The sequence below is a fragment of the Pogona vitticeps genome, chromosome 3 (assembly GCF_051106095.1).
Source record: "Pogona vitticeps strain Pit_001003342236 chromosome 3, PviZW2.1, whole genome shotgun sequence".
Taxonomy (NCBI): Eukaryota; Metazoa; Chordata; class Lepidosauria; order Squamata; family Agamidae; genus Pogona; species Pogona vitticeps.
The window spans coordinates 149,499,102-149,515,537 of record NC_135785.1 but is presented as its reverse complement, the minus strand read 5'-3'; the positions used below and the strand labels follow the sequence as shown (position 1 = coordinate 149,515,537).

The window sequence follows — 16,436 nt, the reverse complement described above, 5'->3', positions numbered from 1 at the left end:
ATGACACTGTTAAGGTGCTACATTCAATATGCCAGCAAGTTTGGAAAACTTAGCAGTGGCCAGAGGACTGGAAAAGATCAGTCTACATACAAATCCCAAAGAAGGGCAGTGCCAAAGAATGCTCCAACTACCGTACAATTGCACTCATTTCACACGCTAGCAAGATTATGCTCAAAATCCTACAAGGAAACATTCATCAGTATGTGGACCGAGAACTCCCAGAAGTGCAAGCTGGATTTCGAAGGGGCAGAGGAACTCGAGACCAAATTGCTAACATGCGCTGGATTATGGAGAAAGCCAGAGAGTTCCAGAAAAACATCTACTTCTGCTTCATTGATTATGCAAAAGCCTTTGACTGTATCAACGACAAAAAACTATGGCAAGTCCTTAAAGAGACGGGAGTGCCTGACCACCTTATCTATCTCCTGAGAAACCTATATGTGGGACAGGATGCAACAGTTAGAACTGGATAAGAAAACACTGATTGGTTCAAAATTGGGAAAGGAGTACGACAAGGCTATATACAGTCTCCCTGCTTATTTAACTTATATGCAGAATACATCATGCGAAAGGCCAGACTGGAGGAATCCCAAGCCGGAATTAAGATTGCAGGAAGAAATATCAACAACCTCAGATATGCAGATGATACCACTCTGATGGCAGAAAGTGAGGAGGAATTAAGGAACCTTGTAATGAGGGTGAAAGAGGAGAGCGCAAAAAATGGTCTGAAGCTCAACATCAAAAATACTAAGATCATGGCCACTGGTCCCATCACGTCATGGCAAATAGAAGGGGAATATATGGAGGTAGGGACAGATTTTACTTTCTTGGGCTCCATGATCACTGCAGATGGGGACAGCAGCCACAAAATTAAAAGACGCCTGCTTCTTGGGAAGAAAGCAATGACAAACCTCGTCAGCATCTTAAAAAGCAGAGACATCACTTTGCCGACAAAAGTCTGAATAGTCAAAGCTATGGTTTTTCCTGTAGTGATGTACTTAAGTGAGAGCTGGACCATAAGGAAGGCTGACCCCCAAAGAATTGATGCTTTTGAATTGTGGTGCTGGAGGAGGCTCTTGAGAGTCCCCTGGACTGCAAGGAGAACAAACCTATCACTTCTAAAGGAAATCAACCCTGAGTGCTCACTAGAAGGACAGATCCTGAAACTGAGGCTCCAATACTTTGGCCATCTCATGAGAAGAAAAGACTCCCTGGAAAAGTCCCTGAAGTTGGGAAAGTGTGAGGGCAAGAGGAGAAGGGGACGACAGAGGATGAGATGGTTGGACAGTGTCATCGAAGCTGCCAACATGAATTTGACCGAATCCCAGGAGGCAGTGGAAGACAGGAGGTCCTGGTGTGCTCTGGTCCATGGGGTCACGAAGAGTCGGACACGACTAAATGACTAAACAACAACATTCAAGTAGCAGTAGTTTTAAATTACACTGTATCTTCCTGGATACTTACAGGCATGCCTGAGTTATCCCCTATTGCTCCTGAGCTCTGTTCCTCCTTGTTCTGCTAGTGCAATAAAAATGCAGTTTTAGCAACTCTGGTATTACAAAATAACCCACAGCTCCAATATGCTTGTGTGTGCATATGGCACAGTCACATTTTCCCCAGACATATTTTATTGCTAACTGTACACAGGGATAAAGTTACAAAGTTATGGGTCTATACAATTGGCATCTGTAGAGTTATACGTAATGTCCCCAAAATTGCCATATATAAAGAAGAATTACTGGAACCTTAAAAATTGTACACACCCAAGAAATCTATTAATCCCATTCCATTTTTCAGGCAATCAATGATGTGCCAAAGCAGAAGAGCTGTGCTCTGGTTGTCAATATGTTAGCCTGCTGATTATAAACTGAAATGTCTTCCTGAGGGGATGGTGGTGTTGGAATTCAGTGGGATCAAGAAATATTCTCACTGTACAAAGCATAAATTGTATTCTCCCTGAGTGTCCTTCTACTTTTTAGTTTTCTAGCTCTGGGTATTTGAGTAGAAGGACACCCTTGATTCTGTGCATGCAAACAAACGGCAGTTGTATATTCTGCAATATACTAGAAATTATCACCAACGACTGCAGATGAGAGCTTGTGGAAAAGGCTGAAGCTTATATTACAAAAAGGAAACTTTGACAAGTTTCCTGGAGCTTATATTACAAAAAGGAAACTTTGACAAGTTTAGCCAAACCTGTTTCCAGGCAGACAATGGGATTCTTTCTTCTTCCAAAGGAAAAGGAAGCTGCAGATGGGCTCAGACTTTGGCTCTTTACAAACCACTGGGCATGTGGTTGGAGAATTCCAAATTGTAGACACAAAAAAAAACACAATTTTTCTAAGCTCTGGATATACCTCCCAGTCTACTGCAATCAGTTCCACTGATCATCTTCAGAGTCTTCTGATCATTAGGCATTGATGACATTGCTCACAGAATCATAGAACAGTGAAGTTGGAAGGGATCTGCATATAAGGCCATCATGTTCATGTTGTAGGTTCTTTTCTTCAGAGGGAGGGAGATGCAGGTGGACTTCAAAGCTGGTTCCAAAGTGACCTATTTGCTAACCAGAAGCCCAAAAGGGTGATTTCACATGTGGGCATTCGACCCACATGAGGGAGCTCTGTGAAGAACAGTGCTTCAAACAAGGCATTTTGCTCTCTAAATTCTTTACTGTATGCTGCTTTCAGTTCCTTGCTGGAAGACGACAAGATTGCTCTCATGCTCTCTTTCACCTGAAAAAGTAATTCCAAAAGTTTATTATTCCCAATCATGTAAGAACACAGTGTCTCTTCTCGATACCAAACCTGGCTAATCATAAAATCTTTTCTGCCACCATTTGGACTATTTTATACATTTATTCATCCATTGCCCTTTCTATACCTTGGTTCCAGGAGTTTCTTTTTCACATATCTGCCTCAGCTGCCAATAAATTTTTCTGTCCATCATTAGAAGTTTAGCATTCCTTCTTCTGACCTTTTGTTCTTCATGTACTTGGCAGTGTCCTTATTAATCACAAACTCTTGTGTAATCTTCCTTTCATTCTCCACCTTTGGTTTCCTTATCTTCTTTTTATACTTCACTACATTCTGTAATCTTTCTAGCTCTTCCTGGTGCTTGATGTGTTATACATCTCACATAATAGCCCTTTCCATCCTGTTCCCCTTCATTTATATTAACCTCATTTTCTTTACACAATTATTAAGAGATTTAGTGTTCATACTTCGGCCATGACTTAGTTAATATTTAACCCTTCTCATCCACTTATACAGTGCTGACATTACTTTTGTGTGACCTGATTTGATTGCCTTCTTTGAGGCTGAAAGACAGGCATCCTATATTTAGGAGAGCCAATTCTGCTTTAACTAATCTCATTACAACTAGCAAAGTAATGGGCTAGTTACATTGGCTGTGCATCACCTTCTTGGGTTTTTTTACATGCCAAGGATAAACTTCCTTAGAGAGTTTATTAGCCTACTTCATCTCTGAGAAATTTCTTGTACTTAAATGCTTTCACCTCCTCATAAAATTTTTTTGCTCTTTATCAAGAGTAGCCAAGTTCTTTCTCTTTGGTTAGATGTTGTTTGCATTTCTTCATCTGTTTTTTTAAAGTGTTCTTTAAGTTTGTGTTGACCTGGGATGCTGTGTCAATAATCTATATTACAGATGGGCACAAACTGGTGGTTTGGTAGTTTATGCCGGTTCAATTAGTGTTTGGTGCTTCAAATTGTACACACCCACTTGGAGGTAGCAGCCTGGCTCCCCTGACCTCCTTTGGATGCTGCCTTTGAGTGTGCACCTGCTGGAGGAGGTGGGGTTTTGAAGTGCCAAACACCTGTTTGGCCACTAAACAAACAAGTACAAACCACCAAATCAGTGGTTCATGTCCATCACCAATCCATACCATAAAATCTTGGGAGCATTTGCTGAAAATGGCATTCCACTTGTCCACAAATTCATTCTTCTCTCTTATACATGTCTGTTCCTTTCAATATTCTAAAACCTTTTGGGATTCTTTGGACCTGGAGATATTCCAGTAAAGTTGAAGCATGTTGTTCACTTCTTATCAGCCCCTGATGCATTCTGCACAGTTCTTACCATTCCATGCCAAGACTCTCTTCTTTATTCTCAAAAACAGATGGTTCTAATAACAGCTGGTCCAAAAATTCTTTGGGATAGGTAAATGTGTCCCAAGTAAAACAGGACAGAAAAACAAAAGGAGCAAGTACATCCAACAAATCTGATAGTGTAGAAGAAATAGGTAACACCTTATTTCAATTTAAAATTGTCCCTTGTGTTTCAGCCTGAATTTGTGGCCTCCTTTAGGGGCTGTACAAAGAAAAGAGAGTAAACAAAAAGGGGGACAAAACATTAACATTTTAAAAAAACTTCACATTAATTAGAAAGTAAGTACATCCCTGTGTTGAACTTGCCTCTCTCTTCTTCAACTCAGTTTGCCAGAAGACATCTGATACTATAGTATTGTTATTGTATGCTCCTGTAGTACCTCTCTGCAGCTTATAGGTACCTGCAAAAGTAGAAGAAAAGGATTTTGTTTCTTGGAAAGGATTTATTCAGAGCAAGCAGTTTGGGCCAAATTGCACCCACTAATGAGATATAATTATAGATTTGGCACTATCCACAGCAACATAGTTCAGTATGCTGTGTAGGTTTTGTAAAGAGAACTATTTGTTTTCTTCTTGTTTTTGTTCCAGGAGCAAGGATTATGGGAAGTTAAATCTCCAAAATTGCTTACTTGGCATCTCATTCCTTGGAGGCTTCATAAATTGCAGCAGTTAGATATTCTCTGAATTGTGTTCACACAGCTCCTTGTCACAGCCAGAAGTGACATAAAAGGTTCATATATCCGTTAAGAAGTGTATTTCTGTCACTGCTTTCTTTCAGGATTGATGCATTAATTGTTATTTGAGTGCATATGTCTTCTCACCTTGCTTTCTGGTATGAAAACAAAATAGCCTCACGTGCAACCTAAACACACACACACAGAGAGAGAGAGAGAGAGAGAGAGAGAGAGAGAGAGAGAGAGAGAGAGAGAGAGAGAAAGAGAGCTTCCAGAAATATTAAATCCTTAGACAAAACCTTGGGGTGGGACGAGACATCAGATAAGATGTAAATGATAAATCTCCCTCTTTTCCTGCATGATCTGTTTACAGAAGTTCCTTTCATTATTTAATAAAACTTTCAGGCAGAAGGAAATATTTTACTCCATTCAGCTACTTATATACATCCTGGTCATCCATTTCATTGCCTAGAGTAGAGTAGAGTAGAGTAGCCAATGGTATCACCACCCATCAAAGTCAAGGGACATACTACCTATAGTTAGCCAGGTTTGTAAAGGCACATACTAAGAGGGGAAAATGTGCCAGTGCATCTTCCTCTGCCTGACAGCATTAATGCAAATAATAAATTGGACAGAAGAATTTTCTGCTCATTCATGATGTTGCAAGCACACTGAAGCCTCTATTATCTCAGGCCTTCAGGAGGTGCTCACTCTCCTTCACAAGTTGCTGCCACCAATACCAATTCAGTACCAATTATTTACTGAGACATGTGTTGCTTTGAACCTTAAACTTGTTTATTTGATCAGTAATATATAATAAGTAAATCACAAGTTGCTAATCAATTTCTCTCACTCACTGAACTCACTGACACACAGAACCCTACTCTCACTGACTTTCTGGCTCACTCTCTCACAGACTCTCTCTAAAACTCTCACTCATACTCCATACACCCCCTTTATATCCCAGCCCCTCCCCCTTTAGCACCACCTTCCGTTCACTCATTGGCTCCTTTTCCACTGCTCAGCTGTGACGGACGGGTGAGGGCAGGGCTGAACGCTACACATGATACCTAAAATCTGCTGCCACAAGTGACTACAAAACTCTTTAATTGGATTGTCAGTCCTGGAATGGCATAAGCAGACACATTCAGGGCACAGATTAAAATGAGACCCATATTGTTCTTAGAAATCTCTATTGTGCACAATTAACATTTATTCATCTGTCCTAAAAATGCATAGGTATCACTTAATATTTTATACAAGCATGTGATAACTTCAGAAACATTCTGATGAGAACTGTTTAATTTCTGATTTTTGAGGAATCATCACATCAGTTAAAAAAATTATTTGAGTAATCTGTGTTAACCTACTTTGATGAATTTGTATATTTTGATTCATACTCTTGAATGGTATTTGCTCAGGGAGAGGGAAGAAATCCAAATGGGAGGAAATAATAAAAGGGAAATGAGAAGGGAAGATAAGCATGACTTCAAAATGTCTGATTTAAAATGTCCATATAAAAGATGAAGATGAAAACAGCAAACTTCCTTTCTTTTCTGTGTGATTATAACGGGTAGTGCAACATTGTCCAGCAAAAAGTATGGAACTAAGGATAACAAAGTAATCAGAAAAGCACTTTTTGTAAAGAGAAAAACTGAAAGACAGACTGTTATTAATCACATTTCCAAAAAATGTATCATGCAATGAGCTGTATACAATGCAAAATGGCAGACACAGTATACTTCAAAGAATTATAGCGATGTGACCATCCTCAGTCTTTTAAACATCCTCAAAATTTTTCAGAAATACAACTGCTGGTTAAAAGCCTGATAGACTGTATCATATCTACAGCCTGACACTAGATATTTCTTGAAGTATGGACTTGTCCATGTAGATTTATTCTTCACAGTCATTCACATGTTCTGCAGAGTAGTTACTGTACTGATGGAAGAAATGCCATATTATCTATTGGCCAAAGAACCCCAACCTAATCTTATGCACCAGTTGGCAATTGGTCTGCCATTCACAATTAGTTTTTAGCTGCACCCAAACCAGTGGTTCCCAACCTTGGGTCCCCAAATGTTTTTGGATTACAGTCCAAGAAATCCTGGCCAGTACAGCTAGTGATGAGTTATGGGAGTTTTAGTCCAGGTACATCTGGGGACCCAAGGTTGGGAACCACTGATCTAAACTATATTTACCATATTCTCAGCCAAAGATAATCCTTTACTATTATATTCAGGGATGTAATTTTAAATTTGGCACAGGTGCTCGTCATCATAGTCCCCATTGCTAAGCCCCATAAAGAACATTCAGGAATGGAGGCAGCTGGATTAGTCCATATAAACTATTGAAGAGCAGATAAAATTAATGGCTCTTAACAGTGCACTGAAGACCAAGCCACCCTCAAATACTTTGCCGAGATAGCTTGCAACAATATACTGTTCCTGGGAAAATCTTTTTCTTTCCCAGCTACTGTGAAGATTCCAGATTCTCAAGAGGGAACAGGGAAGCCTGAAGAAGGTGGAAGATGATGCCAAAGTCTCTGCTGATCAAACAGCCCCTGGGTTTGAACCCAGGTGCCTGGGTTCCAATATGCCACTGATTAGACTAGCACCTGAGGATGTGTAATGATGCCAAGATGTCCAAATGAACCTGCTCTCCTCACTTCCTGAGGAACCATAATGAGGCTGCCAATTTATAGGAAACATATATATACAGTATTATGTACTACATCCTGTAGGAGTAAAATAAGATTTATTGTATCACCTTGGATGTAAATAGAAGATGTTTAAGGTTAAATGTTTGTCCTAAAATTTGTAGGTGGACATACCTGTAGTTTTGTATCAAACCATGTAGCATAATTATTATGCACTTTAAGGCACCTTGTGATGTGTGTGTGTGTGTGTTTGTGTGTGTGTGTGTGTGTGTGTGTGTGTGTGTGTGTTGGAGGGTGGGGAACATACATGTTATGTGTTGCTTGTATACCACCCCATAGTACTTAAAGCACTCTCTGGGTGGTTTACAAGTTAAGTATGCAAGCTACACATTGCCTCCTTGAGCAAGCTGGGTATTCAATTTACCTTCTCTGGAAGATGGAAGGTTGAGTGAACCTCCAGCCAGCTAGCTGGGATTGAACCTAGGTTGTGAACAGTTTGGCTTGCAGTACTGCAGTTTAACCACTGCACCGTGAGGCTCCTGAATACCAAAGATTCTTTAAAGATTCAATCGAACATATATCTCAGAACCACAAGAGCCAACAGTACACAATTACTAGAAGTTCCATGTTTCCCTGATAGGTCCCAGTTACTTTTGCTGGCAACTAATTCTGCAACCTGTGAACGAAAGAAACTCCTGGAACTGGGGCACTTGGCTGCCTCTGCTGTGGTGAACTAGTTACATTATAGTAAGAATAACATTGGGTAGTTCCAATTAATGCTAGTGCTGAACACGAAGACTTTCTCTCTCCATTTCCCCTGACTGTAGGTGCAGGTGCGGTACATATGGTTGAACTATAACTAGAAATCATGGCACTCGGGGAAGTAGTGCAAAATGCACCCCCAAGACAACTTTGTAATTCACAACATGAAAATAATGCAACAAGTAATTGTAGTTTTAAACACTTTGCCAGCATCTCCCCTCCTCCACAGAGAATCAGCAGCACTGCCAGAGCTACAAAAACAACTCAATAACATGTTTAGGAGAGAAAGAGAGCTTAGCATTCCACACATACTAATAAGATGATTCTCTGTACTATCCAGCTGAGCTGCCTGGTCTCCTGTGAGCAAGGTAGGCCTGCCCTCCAAGAAGGCAACCCTGGTTTACCCTTATAATCAAAGTTGATAAGACCTCCATCTGGATAATAGCTCCTTTTCAAAGGCTACATCAGAGGCCTGGTCTACCAAGCTCGCAGTAGACCTGCATTCTACTGCTTCAGTAGGGCCAGGTACATCAATCACTTTTCATCTGCTGTCTCCAAAGTCTATTCTTATGGCAGTAGACTGAGTGCTTAGACAGTCGGGGGGGGGGGGAAAGGGTGCCCTCTTTATTTGGCACCCTGGGGGAAAGTCCCAGTTTTCTCACCCTAGCTACACCCTTGATGTGTGGAAAGGGGACAATTTCTGAGAATTCAGGAGAGCATCCACAGAAGAGGAAACAAGTTACGGTGGAGTGAGTTACTTAAATGTAAGAGAGCAGTGGCCAATTCTTTCCTTTATTCACCTGGCAAGGCTAAAATATTGCTGCAAGCAACAGCTGGGTACAAGATCTGCAATTGTGGTACCAAGCCTCCTATGAACATAAGGACCTTGCCCCATAGGAGTAATGCCATGTAGTAGAATTCCCATAGGCCAGTCATAGCTACCATTTGTGCAGAAAGAACAGCAAAGAACTCAGTTGCAAAGTTTCCTCTCATGTTGCAGAGACACTTTGACTTTCCTCTATGGAGAGGGACTAGAGAAGGAACCATTGCCACTTTATAGAAAAATGTCCCACACCCAAACCTATCCACCCACCCATCCCATCTTTTCTTGACCAACCCAATGAAGCCTTCAAACTGTAATTTAGCAGCCATTATAAGCTTAACACTAACCCATGACCAACGTAAATATCAGTGCTCAAAGCACTATGTGACTGTATGTAACAGTTCACAATTGTTCAGACTCCAAGACTGTTAATGGTTTCTAAATGCAAACTAATTACTTTTAAAAACCTCAAGAAATGTGTTCACGTATTGCTTAGAGTTGTTTTCCTTCTAACATCCCCAAGATATGCAGTTCTTATGCATACCAATATATATTTCAAGAACACTTAAGGCTGTAGGAAGAAACAATGCAATGAAGCGTGCATATACATTTTATTTTTTTAAAAAACAAAACAAAACAAGAGGCTTCCTATTAACTAGGCTTGGAAGCCTTGAGGGGGCACAGAAATCTTGTTAATCACATATTTAATTAGTGCTCTGGAGAGCTGGTGTTTTGACATTGCAGAATCTCTTCGGCTTCACCAAAGTGTCTCCTTCACGCAAAAATGTTCTCTCAGCCTTGGGTTGAGCAGAGCAAGCTGTAATTTTGTCCTGCCTGTCCCAACCTTCATTTCAAAAGGACACCAACAAGCATTATTTCATTGAGAGAGGAGGATGAAAGTGCCAGGACAACCAAAGAAGTATTGACTTTTGGGTAAACATGAAAACTTTAAAACAGCAAGCTTTGAAGTCTGTAAGAATTTATTGTTTGCTGACTAGCTGCCTGGCAGTGGGAGAAGATTACAGGGAGAAAGAAGAGACGGGTTATGTTTGGCTGCTACAAATACATAATTTACAAAAGCTACAGTTTATCCAGCAAGCAAGAACCGAGGCGTGAGGAAATACGCACATAAACCTTTCCCTTTATGTCTATGGTAAAACAATGTTGACAACACTACACTGGGCTGTTTGGAGATTTCCTCTGTAGCCTGAGGAAAATTTTAACCAGCCCACTATGTCTCCTGCTGTCACTGAATTGTCCCTTTTGTGAGGCTGCTGACAAAGGCTTGGCTTGAAACAGCAGGTCACCTCAGCAGCAGAAAACTTCCCAGGAGGGTCTTTCTCTCTGGAGGCGACCACTTCCACTCTCGGCATTGCCCCCTCTCTCTGCACACATTATTTTATGGACAGATAAATAATGTTCCTGAAACATAAAATGTGATCCGCAAAATAAACAGTGCTTCTTAAAAACACTACAATGTGGCATCTTGTTGTAAGAAACTCTCAGAACATTTTACCAAACAAAGAAATGAGAGGGTGGGCATGACTATGATAGTGAGGCTAAAGTAGGGACGAAAAAGACCAGGTTCACATTTCTGTATGAAAAAAATATGTGTTTCTTCCCTCTTGACAGTGGCAATAGCATGGATCACATCTTGCCTTGAAAATCTGTATATTTCTGTAGCTTGTGATAGAGAGGAGATATGCATGTACACTTTAGGAATAAACATGTTTAAAATGGTGAGCCTTTAAAAAATACTCACACACCTTAGCCAGTGCAAAAATATGAAAAGGAAGTGTACATTAGAGAAAAAAATAACTATACAAAGGCATGGATCCATACTCCCTCAAAATGTGTGAACCGTCCTACCAATGTTTCAATGTCTGGGCAACCAGATACAGAAGGATGGAATGAAATAAGAATCTTGGTTGTGTTCTAGAAATAGAAAATGTTAACAAAGAAGCTGATGTATTTTTTTCAGTCTCTAGGTTACTGAGCTTCATAATCAGTATTTATACATGGCTACTTTCCCCCCACACACACACACACCAGTGTTATAAAAACATTGCAAAGTAAAACAGTGCTGCTACTTGCTATACACATGAGGAGATTGGCAGGGCTTATGTAAGGCCAATGGTAGCCCAAGCTCTTCTGATGCTTGAGGTGGGAAGCAAAGAGTAGATTTTGCTGCAATGATATCTACACACAAAGTCTAGCTGGAAGAGAGATGATGGTAGTACCTTCAAAAGTCCCCTGGCCAGAGGTGGAAGAGAAGGTATCTATACTTCCACCACTGGCACCTAGAAATACCTACCAGAGAGGAGGAGCAAGATGCAGTCATGCCTGCAGATATCCCCCACTGGAGACCAGCTTTACATGGAACTGATTGTCTACTCCATGTGTGCAACCTAGTTCCTCAACACCTCAGGCTTTTTGGAATGAGTGACCAGAAAAATTTCCTGTGCAATTTTTAATGGTGAGGCAATTAGGAAATAGCTTGCTGTGAACTGTACAAAGCAGTGGCACCAGGACATCTGCTGGACAACCCCTCTTCCCACCCACCCCAACCCCATGGTTGGTTGGGAGTGGTGAATTTGCCACTTCTGTAAGACAGTACAGCACCCACCTCTTTCTACCTTTTGGAAATGCTGGCTCTAAAATCACTAAGGTAGCAAACTGGTACAAAGTCATAAACTCTGACTCTCCTCGACACAACGGTGCTTATTTCCATGGTGTACCATCAGTGGTTTCGAGGTCAAGCTATGACATTCATCAGAGAAACAACTTAGAACTCTAATGTGTGAGCTCTAGTGAAGGGTGTGTTAAAGCAAATGTAAGACATGTTTAGAAACTTACAGCCAATGAATGCATTCATATTTATCTTCACCCATTTTATCTACTGTAGGGGTTCTCTTCCTTTAAATGTATTTTCCAGTTTTACAGAATGTGCCATTCCCCATAGATATATTTGTCTCCTTTTCAAGGCATGTTCTTGACTATCCTATAAGACACCCTTTGCTTCTTTTCCTCTTTATATTTCTTTTTCAACTTCTTTTGAAAAGGCATACCAAAAAGAAAACCTTGCTTGCAAAGAAACGTGGGACCCTTGGGGTAAGGAAATGAAACAGCATGTATCTAGTTCATCTCCAGCAACAGATAAAAATGAATGAGAGGAAAAGTTGGAAGTAGGCATCAAATTGTCATTCTTACCATCCTTTTCATGAACGATTGTTATCTCCAGACTCCATTTTCTAATGCTAAGAGGGGAGGGGGGAATCCAAACAAACATCTCCATCTTGACTGATCAATGTGGCTCAAAATGTGAATTGGAACTCTGAGAAGCAATTATAGTGAAATCATACACCTCTCTACCAGAGTTTGGAAAAGTTGTTCTTGGATTACAACACCCAGAAACTCCAGAACAACCACTGGCGACTAAAATGACTGCTAAAAGAAGAAGTGCAAAACAGTGTAAACAATGAAGAACAGTATAATAATCGAAGAAAAGAAGGCAGTGACAACAATGACAATTAGGAAAACGATCTGGAAAATATTGGGACAAAATATACATGGAATCTTTTCCTTTTAAAAACATTTTCCGAATTGTAGAGTATAACATTAGCTATAACCTGAAATATAAAAAGAGAGAAAAATTTAAAATCCCAAATTAAAAAAAGCAAGAGATATTATTAAACAGGGTTCAGTTTCACGATTTTTGTTGTGTGAGAGTGTTTGTGTGTCCAATGACTTTTCTATTGTTCTACAAAATCTTGTTCCAAACTTTTTGATATTGTCCTTGCAAGCCATGTGTCTATTCTGAGGAAGTCATTAAATCTATAAATGGGTATCAGAAGTCATCTCAGCGCAAAGATCCTGTTGTCATTTTCCTTCACTGGATTAATTTATCTGAAATCACCATTTTCCATAGTCTTTTGAAGTCATAATTATGCTAATACACATAGGTGTTTTTTTTCAGGTCACACTACAGTATCATTCACTTCAATTTTAAAACTGTTGTTAGTGACTTTTAAAATAAATGATAATGCCACCTTCACCATCATTAGAGTTCACAGCATCTTGCCTCTTTGTATTCTTTGCTTTCACTCTTATATATTATAACTAGACATATGGGCAAATGTAAAAACAAATCAGGATATTCGTTAAATATCCCTGATTTGTTAGATATTTGTTGCTTCATATTCTTGGGGTCCAAAGACCCCAAAGAATACGAAGCAATGGATATGAGCCTTTTATATTAATCCCTTTGTTCTCTGCTTTCCCTCCTCTTGCTATGCCCTGCGGGGCATAGCAAGAGGAGGGGGAAAGGGATCAAAGCAATCTCACAGCCAAACTGCCTTTGGTAAGGCAGCACAGTTGCGGGATTACTTTGATCCCTGCTTTACCTGATCTTGCTATGCCCCATGGGGCATAGGAAGGCTGAGGGGGCCGGGGATGTTTTTTTAGACTGCCCCCTGGGCTGAGGGACAATTTGTGCTTCATGGGCTGTCAAGTTTGATGACCCATGAACCAAGACGAAGCCCCATTTTGGCTCTTCATCCCCATCTCTAATTACAATCTTGATGATTACAGGCCAAGCTAATCAGGCAAACAGTTATGAAGGTTTATGCTTCCATACAGGGGGATCACTTTGCAGTTATATAATGCCAAGATCAATGACTGACCCAAGCTTTTACTTTTTACATGACTGCTTTTTTTAAAAAAAGGCAGATCTATATCTTTTTCTCCTCTATCATCTTAACTGCTTTATATGTTCTTCTCAGTTTTATAATCTTTAAAATCTTTATTGCTGAATACATGTTGCTACCTAGGGATACTAAAACAAGCACCCCTGAGAGATCTTGGTCCATCTATTTCCATGACCCTTTCCCTAAAGAGGAGGGGAAAATCAGTTATCTTTAACCATTTCTTGCATAGTTAAAGAGAACAGGCTTTTCAAGCCATGGAAATGGATGGTAAAAGGTAAAGGTTCCCCTTGACATTTAGTCATTCGTGTCCAACTCTAGGGGCCAGTGCTCATCCCCATTTCCAAGCCGTAGAGCCAGAGTTTGTCCAAAGACAGTTTCCATTGTCACATGGCCAGTGCGACTTAGACCCGGAACGCTGTTTACCTTCCCACCGAGATGGTACCTATTTATCTACTCGCATTTACATGCTTTCGAACTGCTAGGTTGGCGAGGAGCTGAGACAAAGCGACAGGAGCTCACTCCGTCACATGGATTCGATCTTACAACTGCTGGTCTTCTGACCTTGCAGCATACAAAGGCTTCTGTGGTTTAGCCCGCAGCACCACCACGTCCCCTTAGGAAATGGATGAGCTCAGTCTTAAGAAGACATTCTACAATGATGACTAGCCTTGATTTGCCATACAAACTAAGGGAATACTCAGCTTCCTATGAGTTCTTTGTACATGTCCTAAGGGGAGTGGGGGGTGGAGAGATCAACAATTTCATTATGGCTTCCCTAAAACAAAAATGAGGCCTTCAGAGAAAATGATTATCTTGTATTTCCAATGAAGAATTTAAATAGTCTCGTATATCTATCAGGGCATCTCATGAAAGAATTTCTGCTAGTAGTTTTCCCTGCAAAGATAAAATCTTGTAAGAATAATCAATATTTTTGTGTGGGGAGGGAGGTGGTGGAATAGATAAATAAGAGTGGAGAAGGGAAGCATAAAACACAAGTCAAGAGAGAGTTATTTTACAGCTGTGTTTATATTAGCCTTACACTGAATACTACAGTGACTTGCCTAAAGTATTAGCTGAGATTTTCAATCTCATTTCCAAACACAGGAGGCATTTTATGGCATAATCTAACTAAATGTATGACACGGTACCTTTTTATTGCTTTCTGAGGTTGGTTAAACCTCTTGGATGTAAAGAGCCGATGTTCATCTGTATTGTACTGACTGTTTGGAGAAAGGTGAGGAAGTGGCAGAAAATCATAACATTCGATTTAGACCATTTTGACTGTGGTACCTGCTTCTATTTGTGTGTTCCAGGACTAATGGATGTTTACCAAGCATTTAAAGAGCAAAAGAGAAGATCCAATGTTTCCAGTTGTTTTATACTAGATGCTCATTTATATATATAGCCTTCTGGCATTGTATTAGTCCTAATGGGATGGAGGGTGTGACTGAAGGGGGTTTTAGTCTCCTGAGGTCTTGTCCACTGTGGGGATGGGCTGCCTTTTCCTGGCAATGACATGTATGGATAGAGAAGGGCACAAACTGCCAGTTCATTGGTTCATGCTGGTTCATTTACCAGCCAAACAGGTGTTTGGCAGTTCCCAGACCTGCCTCCTCTGGCAGGCACTCACTCAGAGGCAGTACCCTAGCTTTCCTGCCCCACCTCATCTGGGCGCTGCCAGAGCAGGCCAGTCTGGGAAGTGCCAAACACCTTTTCAGCCAATAAACAAAATGACATGAACCGGTGGTTTGTGCCCATCTCTACACCTGGGCTACCACAAACCAGCCTGTCTCTGAGCCATGCCTGAAAGTTGTCTTCCAGAAGGTGCTCTGTCACCATGGACCCTTAACATCAGCCAAGAAGGACTGCAAACTGAAGAAAACATCTGCTTCCAACTAGTAGGTAATACAATCAGTTTGGCTACATCTGGCTTCACCTAGTGGGTAGACTAAATTTCATTCCTAATTCTGTGATAGCAGATGTGCCACCTTTCTGCATAACCTCATTCCCCAACCAAATAGGAACCTTGGGTTTCAAAAGAAGATGATGGAGAAGAGGAAAATGGTGTTTGATGAGCTGGGAGAGAGAGAATCCAACCAAAGGCCACCAGGGGTGGAATTTGAAACCTACATTCCTGGCTTGTGTTTTCAGCCTGCATTTTAGAACTTACTGTGCAATTACACAAGGACAGAATGCATATTCACTCACTTCCATCAAATTGTTTGCAGTTCTTCTTATGGCCCTGCAGGTGGTGGTACTCAAAGAACTTCATTAACAGGCAACGGGACACAGACTTTTTCCTCTCTGGATTGTCAGCTTCCAACATTGCTCTTTGCCTTGTTAAGTTGTTAAAAAGTAATAATAACAACAGAAGCCTTGCCCAAGCAGAGAAGCTTTAAAAGGACTGCCTCCTTCCATATGAGCCTACCCGGCAATTAAGATCTAGCCAGGGGATCCTCCTGAAAAAGCCATCCCTAAAGGAGATAAAAGGAATGTCTTATAGACAAAGGGCCTTTTCAGCAGCTGCCCCCAGACTATGGAACGTCATCCCGAGTGATATTTGTCTGGCGCCAACATTGATGACGCTTCAGCGCCAGGTCAAAACCTTCCTGTTCCAGAAGATTTTTACAGAAATAATAACTGTGGGTCCTGGTGGCAATTTTTAGAGTACTGTATTTTAATTGT

General features: G+C 40.7%; 1 long non-coding RNA gene across 1 annotated transcript in view; it reads right to left on the bottom strand.

Annotated features, from left to right (window-relative positions):
• Positions 1–2,423: 2,423 nt before the first annotated feature.
• The window catches only part of LOC144588446 (uncharacterized), a 35,375-nt gene continuing 21,362 nt past the window's right edge, over positions 2,424–16,436 (bottom strand). The window contains exon 2 of the long non-coding RNA XR_013544020.1: positions 2,424–2,735. This is a non-coding gene — a long non-coding RNA (uncharacterized LOC144588446). The remainder of the gene's footprint in view (positions 2,736–16,436) is intronic.